Genomic DNA, 17045 nt, shown 5'->3' with positions numbered 1-17045 from the left:
CTTAGTTTACCCCATTTGCAGGTAACTTCTGCAAACGTTTAGAATACCTTCCCACCGCCATGCCGTGGGGCACTGGGAAGTACGTGTACTGCAAACCCCGCACAGGGCAGGGCAGGGACTGGCAGCAAACGCAGCTCATTCAAAGACAATTCATGCATGGCTGTGCTGTCCTGAGGATCCCCTCAGCTCCGGCGCAAGAATGGCAAGGCAGGACAGAGATGTCCCCTTGTCATTACTGGAGACTGAGCCTGGGGGACCATGCAAGGCACCAAACACGGTGTCTGCCCCTGGGATCTACACATGCACTGTCTTTTCGCCCCAGGAAACTTTTTGTCCTTCACCTTGTCCTTGTGAAACATGGGTTTCACTCTGTTCTCAACGAACCCGCAAGGTATCTACCCCTGGCTGCACTAATAGTGGATTGGGGTGCTGCAGTCTGAAACCTTCATGGATGGTGATAACACCACAGCTTGGAGAAGCTCAGCTGCCAAACTACTGATCCCCGAGACCCGGTCCCTGGAGAAGAATGCCCACGTTCATGTCAAGGAACACACTTTTGAAAAAAACTTTCCTGCAAAACGATGAAGTCTGAATCTTTCCTAAGAGGAGATAGAAATTACCTCCATAGAAAACTCTTTATGAATCTTACAGCAATAACTGACAGAACGTTTCTTTTATGTCATCTTCATCTGTTTTAAAAATACCTACTGTAAACACTTGCTTAAGGCAGTATAAGACTTTATTAATAAAGTCTTCATATTAAAAGCAGCTGTACTTTTATTTTAGTTTATATTTTTACCTCAAATCATGATTTTCCTACTCAAAATTAATGCTTCAACTGTGGATTTAACTGAGATGTAATAAGAATATTAACACATGCTAATTAAATACCAATCGACTACCAAAGACTGCATTTAATAGATATATTTCTTAATATACCACTGCTGCACCTCATTAAAATGTTGTTGAATCTTCACAACTGTTGTAAACAATCAAGTGGGATATCATCCACCTCCAGGAACTAGTAAAACTGAATGGTGTGCTCTCCTACTGTGGGGACGTGTGCGATATACAATTCAAAGCTACGACAGAGATACATATAACAGAAATTAGACTACATATAACAGAAATACTCTCAGATTAGTATTAGGCACCAGGTTCACAAATCCTGCCTCTCTCAGAAAGGAACAAAGGGACGGGAATGTCTGCAAGGAGATCCCCATCCTGGAATAGGGTTTTGCAAGAGGGGAACAATATGAGCCGATACCACTTAAACCTGTGCTCTGAAATATTACCTGAGCTGTAAGTAGTGATTCTTCCCCACGAGAGGCTGTACAGCCCAGCAGCGCTGCTCCTCCAGTTTTGCTGGAGGGGAAAGTGAGGCAAAGAGCTGCTGCAGCAGCTCAGTGGCAGCTGCACAACCTCCATTGCCTCCTACGGATCCCCAGTGTCACTCCCAGGCCCTTTTTTTTGGTAAGCTGCAATTTAAATCCCCTTCCAACAGGAGCAGCAGGACTCACAGCTTAAACGTATCAAGCCCTACCTTAACACAGCTTGTAAACAGAACACAGCACAGCTTCCTCCAGAAACAGGAACAGGATTCAGAATTTTTCAGGAGACCCCTGTAAAGTCCAATCCTGTCTGGTTTGCACTTAAACATCTCCCATCCTCCTCCCCATCCTTCATGGGGAACATCCCATTTGACTGAACACAAGCAAAGATGACCCACCTGCCTGCTGGATTTTATCTGCTAAAGATGTTGAACGCAATCTGCTCTCAGGCCTGAGAAAACCAAGATTCACCCTACCTATCTAAACAGCACAGAACAGTTTCCAGTCCTTCCTGCTGTCAGAGAACAAGATTCTGAGACACAGCGTGTTACCCCAGACCCAGGGGAGCGTGGCCAAGCTGCCGTGGCCCAGCACAAACACCAGATTTAACGATACGTGACCATGCACAACCCCCTGCACTACAATGTCTCAGCAGAGGTGAGAGATTACTTCTCATTTAGGAACAGATATACATACCTATGTTGCCATATGCTTTAAGGGCAAAATCTGACAGTAAAACCACCACAGCGAGATGGGCAAATGCAGCAAATTTATCTTCCCCTCGAACAATAGTTGTCATTCAACATTGATTCTTCATTGGAACAGCCACACATCACTGTGCCTCAGTTTTCAACCTGTAAAACGTCTAGAGCTGGGTGAGACATATGAAAACTATTCTCCAAGCTGTTTATCTTTGTTTTAATCTGAAAAGCATTTGCCAACATACTAGATTTTTACACAAGTCATTCTCCATTTTTTTCCCCAACTACTTGTGAACAGGAATGATACCGACTCCTGTGCCTGCTGGGAGACAGCAAAACAGAGAGGCTCAAGAGGTGAAATGCCACCATTGTACAGCCTACGTTCAGGCTTAGCCACACTGTGACCGTGTCTGGATCTGGGGTTTTAATTTACATTCACCTCGATGTAATCATTAAGACTAACTACTGCAGCACTGAGGCGGAGTAAATGTGAAGCAGCCGTGCCTGCACAGCCCTCCGCTTCTGACACCTGAGCTCAGCCCTGTGCTCGGAACACCCGTGCCGGCGGGGAGACCTGCTGAGCTGCCACACACACATATTTGAACGGGGTAAACCATTGGTGGTACCTGACGTTTTGGGTTTTTAGAGATGCTTAATACGGAGGCCAAAATATAATCTGTGACTGTCCAGAGCATCCCAGCATCCCAGACCAAACCACATGAAGGTAACATCCAAAGGGAAGGTATGTAGCTGGTCTGATTTATGAAAATGAACTGACTAAAGCCAATAAGGCTGTTACAAAATGAAATGGCTTTTACACTGAAGCCACTATTGACTTTTTTTAATGCCTGTTTCTCGGTCAGACATGTTTGCAATAAAAAAATCTTCATCTCTGGCTCTTTCCCACTCAATGCAGTTGTGCTTCAGGAACAGAAAGGGCTTAGGCAGGGATTCAGACCTCTGTTTTGCACTCCATCACCAGAAGATTTCACATGGGGGACGACTCTGGACTGAAGATACAGGAGAGTGGAGTGCTGTTTGCTGTGGAAGAGAAGCAGTGTCAAGCAGCTGCCAGGAAGACGTTGCCATCCCTCACCTCCTGCTGCCTTCAGAGTATTCTGGAGAGAGCAGGAAAGTCTGATGCCACTGAAGTCCAGGATTTCCCTGTTGCCCTGAGACAGGCTCCATGGGAGCAGGGAGGGAGCCGAACAGGCTGGAGATAGAGAGTCATATCCAGAAACAGACAACCCGAAGAGGAAAGACTATCTTGTTTTCAACCCCTTGAACTATCACCCTTCCTTTAGCATCCCAGCTGCTAGCAGCGTACGATGAAGGCATCACCCAAGGGTGTGAGAACAGCAAAGCTCCTGGGGGCTCCGCAAGTTTGTATCCATGCAAACAATTCTTGCAGCTTGGACATCCTCCCATGGTAGCCCAGCCACACAGCCTCCAAGCCTGGGTTGACTTACTTCTGGCTGGCCTATAGCACAGACAAACTCATAATGGTTTGCACCCCTTAGAGATCCTAGACCCTCAGCTACAGTATCACAGGGAAGGGTCTGAATTATTCCTTCAAAGCAGATGGGACAGCTGAGGCTGCTTTCATCTTTAGTGGTTCCTTCCCCTGTCCCACAAATGAAAGCAGGTCCTTATTTCCATCTGGCTCCTCCTGCTCATTCAGCTCTCTCTTGACGATCCACTTTTCCCACAACAGATGTTGTGAATCTGAGAATTAACCTCATACTAGATCAGTATGAACTTTGATTTCACAGCTACGGCAACTCCGCTGATGTCATGGGTGAATATGAACAAAGGTGCTATGGATGGCAAACACATGGCACTGCATGACGTGACGGCTTGTGAGTACTGAAGAATGCCGGGTTACCAATACACTGCAATGCAAAGGTGCTACAGGCATCGGGATAACATCAGCCCAGTGGGCCTGGAGAAGAAAAAGGTCTTTATGTGGTTCCCATTCCATGAATGAAGACTTCATTGCCTGGAGAATATCCCATGACAGTTAGATTTTACTACCATGCCAGCTCAGGGCAGTGTCCTCCCAGCAGCTGGAAGACTAGAGACAAGGGTTGTCTGTGATCTTACAGCACTTCCATACCAGCCTGCTACACTGAAGCCTTACAGTTAGAAAAAGCATGATAGAGAATGTGTGTCTTGACTTAGAGAATACCCTTCCCAAGCTTACCGGGGTTGTGACCTGGAAAGTTAAAATGCAAGAAACTCTCTGGCTGCTGACCCGGCAAAGTACTTGATATTGGGTTAGAGAATCAATGGCTCTCGGCTATAGCAGACAGGCATCAACTGCACTAGCTAAAGTGCCCCTCTTTTCTTTAGTGTGCCTAATACCAGCTAGAGCAGCAGGACTGAGACTGCCTTTGTGATATAAACAATTCGCAACAGCTGAAGAAAGAGATTCCTCTGAAACCCGATTTAGTGAGACACTTCAAACAAGATTTCAGGAACTTGTTCCAGAGGAAGGACTTTTACCTTTGCGAGACTGACCACATCACGATAGTAAATGGAGAATGTGCCAGAAACAAACTTACATGTACCGAGAGGAGCTACTAGAGCCTAAAACACAACCTTGCCTCCAACACATCTTCAGTGCAGTTACTTCTTTAGAGAATACCCTCTTCTTCTCCTCATCGCTGTCTGTGAACCCTTCCAGCACCTTCCTTCCCTTTCTTCTCTGTAACTCTGCACACACTTGTAGCTCACTATACATCAGGACACAGCCAGTAAAACGTGAGAGCCTATAGATTTGTTCATGCCAAACAGTAGTTCACTGCTAGTTGTCCCCAAACCCTTGGTTTTGTTTGGCCACAAAGAGAAGTCCATAAGAAATAGTGAAGGCTGGTCACCCAGCTAAGCATGTATGCAGGTACAAACACCAAGAAGTTTGTTCCATAGATTTATCTTTCATGTCACTGAGAAAGTTAAGGTCTGTTTTGACATAGCATAGACAGGACCAAGCATTGGTTTGAAGACAGAAGGCCACAATCCCAGAAAAAAATCTCTTTATCGTAAATTCAGAGTCCAGAAGGCAGTGGAGCATGAGTTTTCTGGCAACCCGTTTTTTTTTCCTTCTAAAAATTACGCTTTTCAAAGTACAAAACAAACCATGTTGGACCAGTCTTATCTGAACAGTAGAAGAGTTTTTAACCCCAAGATTAAGAAAAGATATGTTCATGAGACCCTGAACCCAAGACACTCCACAGAGAGAGGGTGAGACCTGTCTTAGATGTGGAGACCTTTTCATGTCACCTTCGGCTGCTTTAAAACACTCAAGAAAGCATCAATTTTAGCATGTACCCACAGGATGGGAGAACACTTAATTCATAGCAAATTTAGCAAAGTTTTGTTCTCCATCCAGTTCAGAACAAAACCAAATGTAAAAAGAAAAAATATTTCAAGAATCGTGAGCATGACCTTTTGACCAGTTTCAAAGCACGACAGTGCAGAAAGCACTGCATTTCAGCCCTCATCTCTGGCTGTGAATCCCGGGTGCTCAGAGAATACAGTCAGGCTTATTAATCTGGTGCTTAAAGATGTCACCTAATCAAGAGCTGGGATCAGGAAGAAATCCCCAGCTGACATTAAAATGTTAAATGCAATAGACTGAATCCAATTATTATTTTTATTGGAATTGCTAATATATGGGATGGGGCTGGAGGGTCTGATTTCCAAGATAAACACGTGACATCAACGCCACTGGAGACAGGGACTGATCGAAGCTTTCGACCTCTTCTGTGCTGCTGCTGTGGCAGGTCAGAGTCCCCTTCCACCCCAGGCCTGCTGAGATCCAGGCGGTCAAGAAGCTGCCATGGGATCAGGGAATCCCTGTCACAGCAATGGTGTCTGGGTGCTCTCATGCATCACAAAGGCTATAAACCTGCATGGTTGCCCAACTATTCCACTAACCCCCATCTTCCATGAGATATTTCCTTCTTTTGGTACCCACGAAATCTGAAGCTCAGGGATTTATGGTCCCTGGTAAACCTAGCATATAAACAGAGAAACCGTCTCCTTCCGCGAGCAAACGGATGTCTCTCTGTGAAGAGATCTCACAGCAGGCCTTCATCTCTTCGGGTTGCATGTGTGCAACCTGTAGCCAATGCACCAAGACAGCCTTCCTTGTCATGAATGTGCCTTTGCAGTTAGCTGATAAGTTTCCCTGCCAGTCTGAGCTGCTTCAATGCAAGGATATGTCATAAACCTTCCTCCCAAAAAATCCGTCACTGCATGAGAGGAAAATGACTGGGGTGTGTTGACAGCCTTCAACTATCTGAAATCACTTTGCGAAGTGTTACAGGGACCCAACCCAGCCAAGAACAATCACCCTTAAAATAGAAATTAAAATTAAATACCTTTACTTTATTTTTTCATGAAAGAAAAAGCAACATGTTTCATTGGAGCACCCACTCCACCTCTGTGTCACCTTCACTGACAATCACGCTTGGCTTCTGCCAATGCCCACGGAGCGCACCAGGATGGGGTCACCACACTCAGTATCCATCTCCCTGCTCTTGGTATCTGGTAAGCTCCATACAACGGCTCCATACAAACAATCTTTACAACGAAAGGTACCATCCTGTATTGAGGCCACTGGCAGAGAGGAGCAGAGCCGGAGGCCAGTACTGGATTTGGTGGCATCCTGCCTGCTCTCCTGATGCCATGTGTCTGCGCTGGACTCCAGCCAACAGGATGCAGCCAAATGTAATAGGTGATTCCATGACATTACTCCAGTTTACACCAGTGTGAATAAGACTGGGCTCCTGCCCTCACTTTTCCCGTGCTACCAGCGTTGCTTTACTGTGCGACTGCCAGTCTGAATGCCAATCCAGTCTGCCTCCGGCTTACTGCGGGACCCAGACTCTTATGCTTCAGCGCATCCTTGCAGTCGAAACAAGATGTTTGTTCATACATATTTTTAATCTTGTTGCTACCCTGGCTGCTTCTTGTTAGCCGTCTTGCACAGCCGTTGGTTCCACACCAGGGAAACAGGCCAATTATCTTGCACAGCCCAAGGGAGAGCTACTGCTCGGGGAGGCAATGGGTGCTCGCCCCGGTGGGAATAACTGCTGTCCCATGGTGAGGGGAGGCAATCCCAGAAGTTCAGAAAGTCTCAGCAAAGCAGGGGAGGAAATACCAGGTAAATTCCTCATCATCAGAGGAAGAGAAGCACCATCCTTCTGGCAAGTGCTGTCTTTGTTGCATCTCAGAGGGCTGTGCACAGCCCTGCAGACGGCAGGTAAGGAGCCATTTCTGGAGACAGCAGCTCCTCGGGGCAGAGCTCGGGGACTGATGCGGGGCTGGGCAGCTCCAGGGCATGCTTACTCTTTACAGGACCATGTGACACATGGCCACAGACTCAAAGCTGGCGAGTAGAGACCTATGTTGCCGAGCAGGATGGGCGCACCCACCACCAACATTTCAGGTCCCATTAACTTGGACTGAAGGTCCCAAGGGACCACCTTAGCCAAGCCCAGTCACCCTAACCACACTGTCTCCTTGGAGCTGACACCTGCAGGTCAAGCTACAGTCGAGGGCATCAGCAGACAGCCTCATCCCACTCTTCCTATGCACAGGGCAGACACGTCAAGCCTGGGCTGCAGTATGCAACACAGAGGAAGGTAAGTAAGACACAGGCAGTATGGCTTTCAACCAAGCCAAAAGCTCTCTGTTCACTCTTCCACACAGACATCATCAGAGAGACCTGGTCCCTGTTCCTTCAGGCTTGTCATCACACAAGACATGGGCTCTACCTCCCATAAAAGATCTGATCTGTCAGTTCAGGCTGAGGCAGGTAGAGCCCAGCTCCTCCTCCTCACAAGGGGTTAAGTGATTGCACAGTCTTAGCTGCACTTACCAGTGTCTGCAGTGAGCGAAGAGAGAGGGGAGAGGAGGCTGACTTGCCCTTCGGGTGTCCAGTCCCTTCACTGCCTGCCTCCCCCACGCCCTGCACCAGCAAAATGGATTTTCACGCTTAATCCCGCACGCAGCCTTTGTGCCATCCCGCTTGATTTTACGTGGCAGCCGCACTCCTTTTGAAGTGGTGCATGGTCCAGAACAGATCGACTGCACTGCAAGGTGAATTACAGCTGTGAACAAAATGCCTGGACAATTGCTATGGCAAAAGGGACTGGCATTGCTTCATGCTACTGCTGCCAATTATCTCCTGGTTGCACAATGAATCCCTTATCACCTTCTCTCACCAGAGCTGGGCAGGAGGAGCTTTGTGGCCTTTGCTTTTGCCTCACTAATCATTGCTGGGCTGACAAGTCCCAAGGACCGGGAACAGACTGCTCTTCTGGCTCAGAAATAGAGCCCATACCTTGCCTTCACTCTGACTGCTGAAAATGTGCCCTCAGATGGCCTGTGATGCCATTTTTGTCTTCTAATGGAAGCTGAATGTCACCGCTTTCCCCAACAGAAATGAATACTGGCAGCCTGAAGCCCCAGTTCTGGCCGCTTGTTGCACCAGACAGCAGCTGAACAGGTCTGTCCAAGGAGAGGGGCACTAGGCAGGCACTAACTCCTAACTGGAAGTTAGGCACTAACGCTAACTGGAAGCCTAACTCCTGCCAGCCCCAGGGCGGGCACTGCCAGTGCCTGCCAGAGCCCACGGAGCTAGAGCTGGCGCAGACAGGCAGCCTCGCACACCCCAGCTCAAGTCTCCTGCCACTGCCACCTCAGCACTCCTTGGAGAGGTGGAAAGTCACGATGCCCACACCAGTTCCCTTGGAAGAAGCCTAAGAAACTGTGTTTCATTTGCACTCAAGGGATCTGCTCAGGATCAGCCAGATGGATTCAGGAGACAGGGGGAGAAAGGTCTTATCTGCTTGCTGTTTAGTGGTTTAATGTCAGAAAGCATTGGGACTGAAAGCATCTCGAGCTTCATGGCCTTTGAGCTCCTTTGGTTGTGGTTCATAAAGGCAAACCTCAAACCAAAAGAGCTCACATATAACGTAGGAATTTTCCTCCCTTTATTGTCTCCAAAAATACGAAACCAAATTCTACCCCAGGTGGGCTGCAGCCCTGCAGGGAGCACAATGCAGGGTGACACCTGCATCTGCCCTGTCCCCTGCTGTACCTCCTTTAGGGGTGCTGGCCCACAAGCAGTGGCCAATCCGTAGTAACTCCACTCCATGAGCTCCCCAAACCTAATGTAAATAAGACAAAGACAAAGAGAAACAGCTCAATCTTACCCTACATAAGGGAAACAGAGAGGCGCAGCCAGTCCCATATACGCGTTAGCATTGCAGAATAACCCACTGTTCTTTGGACTCTATTTCCTATACTAGCTGCTCTACTTTGTAATTTTCCAAGCAAAAATCATTTTGATCCTGCAATAAACTGTCCAGAATTGCCATCGCCAAACTGGCAGGCCTGCGTCACTACACCTCCCTCCAGTGTCCTTGTGCCAACAAGGCCTGGAAAGGTGAGCTGCTCTGAATGGAACCAGGGCAGGGAGGTGGATGAGGATGGCCATCAAATCCAGGGGCATCACCAGTGTTCTTTCCAACAGACAGCAATTGCTCCTCCCCACCTCCTGGGCTCACTAGCCCAAAGGCTACGGGCTTACTGCTGCACTGGCTACCTGCCTTGGGGCCGTGTCTGTGAATTCAGCATGTGAATGCTGCACTATTTTGCACTTTTTGCTACACATGCCCAGAAGAAGTGATTGTGGCCCTGCAAAACCCTGAGACAATGTTGTGTATTCATGAGTGCCATCTACTGGCACCTTCTCCCCTAATTAACCTTCACAAAACCACTTTGCAGGGTGCAGAGCTCTCCAGATCCAGAGCACACAGGTACCACTGGCTCCTGTCCACTCCCTAGCAGGGGAAAAAGCCTGTGCCTTCTCCACTATCCCAACCTCTCCATTCTCATCAGCTGCAGGAAATAAATCAGGTGGATTCATTCTATAATCTGCTACAAGGATTGTTTAAGTAAAATGAACATGTTTTCCTGGTAGGGAAAGGATAACAGTTAAGGAAACACTTGAGATCTCAAGAGATTCTTCGTGATGCTTCTGCTAGCTGGATAAGAACACATCAATGCAAAAAACATATCCATCCAACACATATATATACTGGCTTCTTCCTCAAAAGACTGTCCGGCCCCCTGGAACCTCAGTTTCTAAGGATTGCAGCTGCAAAGAAAACCTCAAGACTCAGATGCCCAGGTATCTTGCAGAGTGTGCTGACAGCCAAAAAGAATGGTTCTACCATGAGTGATCTCATCTCTAATCACCACGCTTGCAGTGATAGCCACTGGGGGACAAACATGGGTAATTTATCCAGTTTTCCTGGGAGAGGGAAGCAAGGGGATCCCAAACCTGCACACTTTGCACAAAGGAATATTTCACTAAAGGGGCCCAAGTCAAAAGCATTTGCCGGACACCATTGCTTATTTTGCTCCCCCAAAATGTCAAGGAGACTTAGCAGAGCCCCTGTGCTATATGAGCTCTGCCCACTGAAGGAGAGGCATGCAGCACCTACCCTCATCAGGGCAATAATTACACTCATGGCAGCTTTATGAAAAAAGTCTGGCAGAATTAGAGAAGCTGGCAACAGTGGGAACATGCCAGTCTAACTGACAAGTAATATGAAGGCTGCTGAGAGATGAAGAGCAAAGGACTGGAGTACAGAGGATGAAACACATCCAAAAGTGCAACAAAATCACACTCAGATGGATAAAGTCTCCTCAACACAAGCTCTGGAAAGAGCAGAGCCGCTTCATCTCTGAGCCACACAGGCTTAGGATTTGTGTTCTCCTTCCATGGCTGTCCTGGACATGGAGCCAAACTCATCCTTTTACGCTCGCAATTAATGCCCTGTAGGGCAAGCTCTTCTTACTGCCTTGTACAGACATACACGTTAGCCTTCCCTGAGATCACAGCACCCAGTGCCGCTCTCCCTTCCCTTTCCTTCTGTCCTCTCCCTGTTCGGTCACCCCCTCCTGTTTGCTTTTTCACCTTCACAAAGGAAACAATCTTATAATTGGAGCCTGAAACAGATATTCATCCTGCAAAGAGCCACCTCAAAGCAGGAGGCTTAGATCCTAAACTCTCCCAGGAAGGCAACTGAGTTATGCACGCTCCTGATGATAAAAGTGATTAACCATCATTACCAGGTTGCTGTAGTGTCAGCTCTGGTGGTCACTCTAAAAAGGACAATGTCTGATGGCACAGAGTTTAGCAAAAGAGATAAAACCCCAGAATTTAAAGTCCAGATAATCCATCTTCCAGAGAGCTGAAATGAGCTCAGTGCCTGTAATTTAGTAATGAGAAGGTTAAGATGCATCTCAATCACAGCCTGCATGTACCTGTGCAGTGAAAAATCCTGAGGTTAGTGGGTGCTTGAGTCTTTTTTAATTTTAAACAAAAGCATAACGATAAGCACAACAAAGACTGGAGGCCAGAAATAAGTAAGGGGAGCATTTTTAGACCAAAGCAATGCACCACTGAAATAATTTACTATGCGAAGCAGTAGATTTTCTCTGACTTACAGATTCTGCATCCCCACTGGATGTCTGTCTAAATGACATGCTCTAACCTACGCAGAAGTTATTAAACTTGAAGTAGAAATCTTTGGATAAAAGTTTGCGATCCATTTTGCATGGGAGGTCAGACTACCTGGTTAGAACTGTCCCATCCTCTTGTGAACAGGGCCATGATGGGAGAGCTGCAGTCTGAGAACTGGCAGCCAAAGGACAGTAGGACACAGTAGTAACAGTTTCCCATTACCGGGGCTCACAGTACCATTAAGTCAGTACTTTAGGAGGTAGAATATTAACGTTGCCTACCCAGGGTTTCTCCAGCAGTAATGGAAGTTAAGGAGATGTATAGTATGACTCATACAGACTGGATGCAGTAAACAAATAATGAAAACAAACCATTGCAATATGCAGTTTGGGAACTCCTGTACCATATATGTTATAATTTATTAATTGTATTCCCATAGAATATACTTCTGCAGCACCCTGTAGCCTAAAGCCCCTTGCTTTCTAATTGTTAATTAGGGCTCACAATAAATGCTGAGAAGTGAAGGAAGTGTGTTCATCTCTCTCCTACATTTGTAAAGCCCTACAAGCAAAACCCAAAGGGACTTGCACGAGGTCACAAGTGAATCAATAGCACTGCCAGAAACAGAGCTCAAAACTCCTGGCTTCCAGGTTCCTCCCACAGAGAGAGAAAGGTTGGTAACAAATCCCCAAAGAAGTGGGAATGAGCAAGAACATCACAGAATGCAGTCTGGCTGTGTTCACAGGTGAGTTAGATTGTGGCCTAATTAAAATACAGCCTTTGCATCTTGCCTTTTTATCTTGATGATGTGGGCAACAGGTATAGGTTGCCCATAAGTTTAAACTGTAAGCTAGGAGACAGCTTCTAACCTTGGAAAGAGTGGAACAGCCCTACGATGGGGTGAGAAACCCAGTGATTTCAATATGGCACCTAATACGCTCATGGAAGGCAGCACTGGATATAATGGCCTGCAACAGCAGAGGGAGAGAAATGAAGACACAAAAGGCTCCTCCCAGTGCTCCCTTCCACAGTAAACCCAGTTTTAGAAGCACCAAACAGCTGCCATTTCAAATGCAGTTCCCAGCTCTTTGGAACCTTTAGAAAGCAGCTCCTGCACCTTAGCAATTATAATGGATGCATGAGTCCAATACGCTTTTAATGGCTGGAGTTAAAGACTACTTCTGCCGAATACTGCAAAAACAAGCGGCAACCACGTACCTCTGCGTCACAGTGAAGCTGGGGAAATGAGGGCATTACTTGTGTTATGATATCTCTCCTCCCTTTTTGCCAGGAACAGGGTAAGAATGGAAGGGAAACAACTTACAACGGGCCACGAAAATGAAACATTAACCAAAGATTTGACCTCCACACATGAAACCTAACAACTGAGAAAACTCTACCACAATAAAAGAGGTTTTTTGTCTAACGATTGGTTTTAGAGGGCAATGGTCTGGTCAGGGAAAAAGCTGTGTTTAACTTGCTTAATCTTCAGCGAGTTTTAAGGGTCTGATCAGGAACTCACTAGAAAAACTCCAGTGTGGTCATCACTCGCCCGTTCTGCGTGGGCAGAGGTGCCAGGAGCACAGGCAGCAGGCCGTCACCTCTGGGGAAAGGAGGCTTTCCGTTACCAAGGGAAGAGCGCAGCCCAGGTTCTTCTTGAAACCTGCAGTTCACATGAGGATGAATAGTTACAAAATGAAATACCAAAATCTCCCACTGCAGAATCAGTTCACGAGTGACCGGAGGTGAAATGCTAAAACCGATATGAGCTAGCGCGCGCAGAAGGACTGAGCCGCAGAGCCAGAGCGTTCAGGAGGTGCCCAAGGCAGCTTCACACAAGCTGCACGTCCAAGATAATTCCCCGCCAAGACAGACACCCTCCGGACGCAGACAATGCTGAAAAGCGTAAGTGTTTGGCAGATGAGAAGGGAAAAAAATATCTGTAAACTCTGAAGGTAAAAGACATTACTCTCGCCCTTAATAACTCACAGATGTATTTTTCCCTATCTTGTCTGCCAAACATTTCAAACCAGTGTTGCATTTCCTACTAAACCATGATGCCCACACAAGGAAACTCAAGTGAGCAGTGGCCCATGAGAAGGTACAGTGCTTTGAAAATGAAGTTTCTAAAAGCATTTGAGGTAATGGAAATCTCAGTGGAAAAATGGAAGAGAAAAGGAGGGATCAGAAGCAGCAATGAATGAACACAGAGAGACAGGATTTCTCTGTACATCAGAGCTCTGAGCTTCAAAATCACGTGGAAATCCCAGCTTTCCTGGTTTTAACAGGAAATAGCCCAGGAGATAGACTGAAGGCTCTGAGGCAATTCGTTTTCCAACGTGACAATGCAGTCTACAGCCAGAGTATCACATTGCAGCCGTGCTGCCTGTTACTCTGTGAAAAAGGATCGAAGAGCAAGAGGGAACAGATCCAGCGAGGCACGGTGCGAATCCGCAGCTGCACTGTTCTCTCTTTCGCACAGCTCACCTAGCTGAAAGCAAGGAGTCTGTTCAAGCTGTGGCTGTCTGCACCGACACAGAGAAGAAACCGATAGTGCCAAGCAGCCCCTTCCCCTGCTTGATGGACGGCACTACACACGCTTGCTTAGAGCCCCCCTCACGTTCAGTGGGCCGCTAGCACTGCTGGTTTACTCCAGTACAGGAGGGACAAATGAGCCATAACTCCAGAAAGGTCTGGTTGCAAACAAAAGCCAGGGAAGCTCATGTCTTTATGAACTTTTATCTGCTTCCGTTCTCTTTTCTCTTCTGTTTTGCTGCCGCCTGTCACTAAAATTAAATAACATTTGGTCTCATCACTCTGTTAACCAAGAGACACTGCAGACTCAGAAAGTCAAACTCAGTCTAACCTGCTGGATACTTGCTCCTGGTACGCTTGGCGGGAAAGCAGAGCCTAAGATGAAGAGAACAGGGGACTCATCCCTTGGAAATGTAAGTGCCTGATGCCTACCCAACTCACAAAAGAAATATTGCAAAGGGGTTAGAGACACAGAAGACTTATAATTGGGATGATCCTGTATAGGCATATCAGTAATTCATGTTAAACAGCGTGGAAAAACCTGATTCACAGCCCTGCAAAGGATCTGGGACGGAGAACATTAGCAGCACAATGTAACGCCCACCCTTCGCACACTGCCTTTGCAACAGGCAGTCAATATCCCTGCGAAGTTGCCTGCTTGCGTTTCATATCTGTATTATGTTCCACGCTCCTTTTGGTCCTGATCTCAAAAACGTGCTGTTCATCTCTTCCTCCCAAACGTCATCTCCCCAGTTCCGCACAGCCATGAGCTGCTCGTGTATTTCCATGCCTTGAGAGGTTAGGGTAAGGACGCTCCAAAACCCAAAGAAAAATAAAACAGTGCTGGATGCTCCTCAGGTCATCAAAAATACCGGGTAGCACTGTAGCATGGACGCAGCGCTTTCTGCTACTGTGCCAGCATTTTAGGAGGATTCCTGGTTTTCTTCTCTCTTCCTGATGCTTCCTTACAAGTCAGGCTCTCTCCTCGCCTGGTCCTCCTCTGATAAAAGTCTCATTGCAGCTGCAGGGAAAGGCAAGCCGTTTTGCTTGCATGGCTGCCTCTGCATTTCAAGCTTATTTGTATGAGACACTGCCACCCAGCACAATTTGCATACGTACCAAAATGCGAGACCTGCACAAAATGAAGCAGGAAAACCATTTGTCTCTCCTCTCAGAAAAGGTTAATGGCATGGATACTTTGCAAATGTTTACTATGAAGTGTTTCCTAAGCCTCTGAGCTAAAGAATTTGTACATAAAAGGAGGTTCGCCCTCTTCCCCCAGTCCCACAATCCTATTTGCTTCAGATTAACACGAGTGACCTCTACTTCACTTGAGCTTCATTCATCGCCCACGGAGCAGGGCCTGGTTTTACTGAATTATTTCCCTGCCATCGTGAAATGCTATTCAGCTGCATTGGAGGGGACAAGGCTGCAGATGCAGGTGTTAGCTTTCTATTACATTAACCGTTCAACACCCAGACAAGATTCCTGTTTAAACCTTACTCAGATCAGGAGGGTTGCAGAAAACCATGACATAAGTACAAGATACCTGGACTTAACACACCAGAACACTAGGTCCAAACATGTGATAAGGCAAACAGGGGTGAACTACATCCCGGTAATTACATGCAATCATACACGTCAGGGGACAAAGCAGCCCTGCCATGAAGCGCCTCATCTCAGCTCTTCCTGCAGCTCCCTCCCTCTCTGTCCTCAACTGTGTCAGTCACCCAACGTGCCCCACAGTTGCCGTCTGGAGAGAGGCTCTGGGATGGGCGCTCTTTGAAATGGCTTAATTTAAATTGACGTATGAAGTGTCACCTCCAAATGAAGCCAGGCTGAAGAAAACCCTTCAGGACCTTTCTGTCCCTTCTCTCTCTCTTTCTTCCCCTCTCACTTTGCTTTAAAAGAGGGCTTACATGTCACTCACCTCTCTGGCCATCAATAGGAAACAACTCCTACCTGAAAGGTGTCTTCAGTTGCAGACTATAAGGGCAGGGAGGATATGCCCTCATTTCCGCAGTCCTCCAAGAATAACAGCCCAGACTGAAGTCCCTCCACAAGTCAGATCTCCTGTGTCAGACACAAACCCAAATTATTCTGGCACATAAACACAGATCTGTGCTGAAAGAATGGCCATTGGGCAATTAACAGAACGAGCATTAAATCTGTCTCGCTCCTTTGTTCTCCAGGCAGGCTGCAAGACTGACTGAACCCTTTTACTCAAATATTAGGCCCGAACTTCAGCTGGCAGAAAGCCACGCAGTGCCATCGATTTCTCTGTTACCCTGACTGAAATTTTCACCTATGGCTTCCAGCTGCATCAAAGCTCTTACTCGCTACCTGCACCTCCCATACCTTCAAATGGCACAATAACTCCACTCACTATTTTTTGCAGACCAGGGACAGATTTTCCCAGACCTCACTTTTTTTTTTTTACACCTTGCAATTTGGTTCTGGTTTTCCTGCCAGCTGGATACCCCTACCAGGCTTGCCCTTCTACCTCCCCACCCTGTTCTGGCTTATGCACGCGGGCTGTGCCAAACAGTTTTAAGTAAAAAGTCAGATGCTTTTGGAAGTGCCACAACAGCACAGCACAAATCCCCGCTGCATCAGGCTCACCGTGGCCACCCTGTGCAGCGCCCAGGCTGCCTGGCAAATCCTGCTCCGATACGGACTAGATTGCGCCAGGTTTGGGAGCTTTTGCTGTGATTTGCAAATAATCAGATAGTTCAGATGCAACCCATAAATACTGTATTCAAATGTTCCACTCATTACTTCAAAACAGCATCCTGCCTAAAGAAGCAGAGCCCTAAACTTGAAGTAGAGCAGGCAAGTATAAAGGACTGGTGGCAATAACTGTCCCACTCTCACAGAGCAAGGGAAGCAGGCTATTGAAATACCTTCAGCACCCGGACTGTCCCAACAAAT

General features: G+C 47.1%; 1 protein-coding gene across 1 annotated transcript in view; it reads right to left on the bottom strand.

The window, feature by feature from the left end:
* PAK3 (p21 (RAC1) activated kinase 3) overlaps positions 1-16183 on the bottom strand; it is a 106471-nt gene extending 90288 nt beyond the window's left edge. Inside the window, exon 1 of the mRNA XM_075512774.1 lies at positions 16077-16183. The gene's annotated coding sequence lies outside the window, so the exon portion shown is untranslated. The remainder of the gene's footprint in view (positions 1-16076) is intronic.
* Between the last annotated feature and the right edge of the window lie 862 nt (positions 16184-17045).

This window comes from Mycteria americana, chromosome 10, assembly GCF_035582795.1.
Source record: "Mycteria americana isolate JAX WOST 10 ecotype Jacksonville Zoo and Gardens chromosome 10, USCA_MyAme_1.0, whole genome shotgun sequence".
Lineage (NCBI taxonomy): Eukaryota > Metazoa > Chordata > Aves > Ciconiiformes > Ciconiidae > Mycteria > Mycteria americana.
This window is presented reverse-complemented; position numbering and strand designations above follow the sequence as displayed.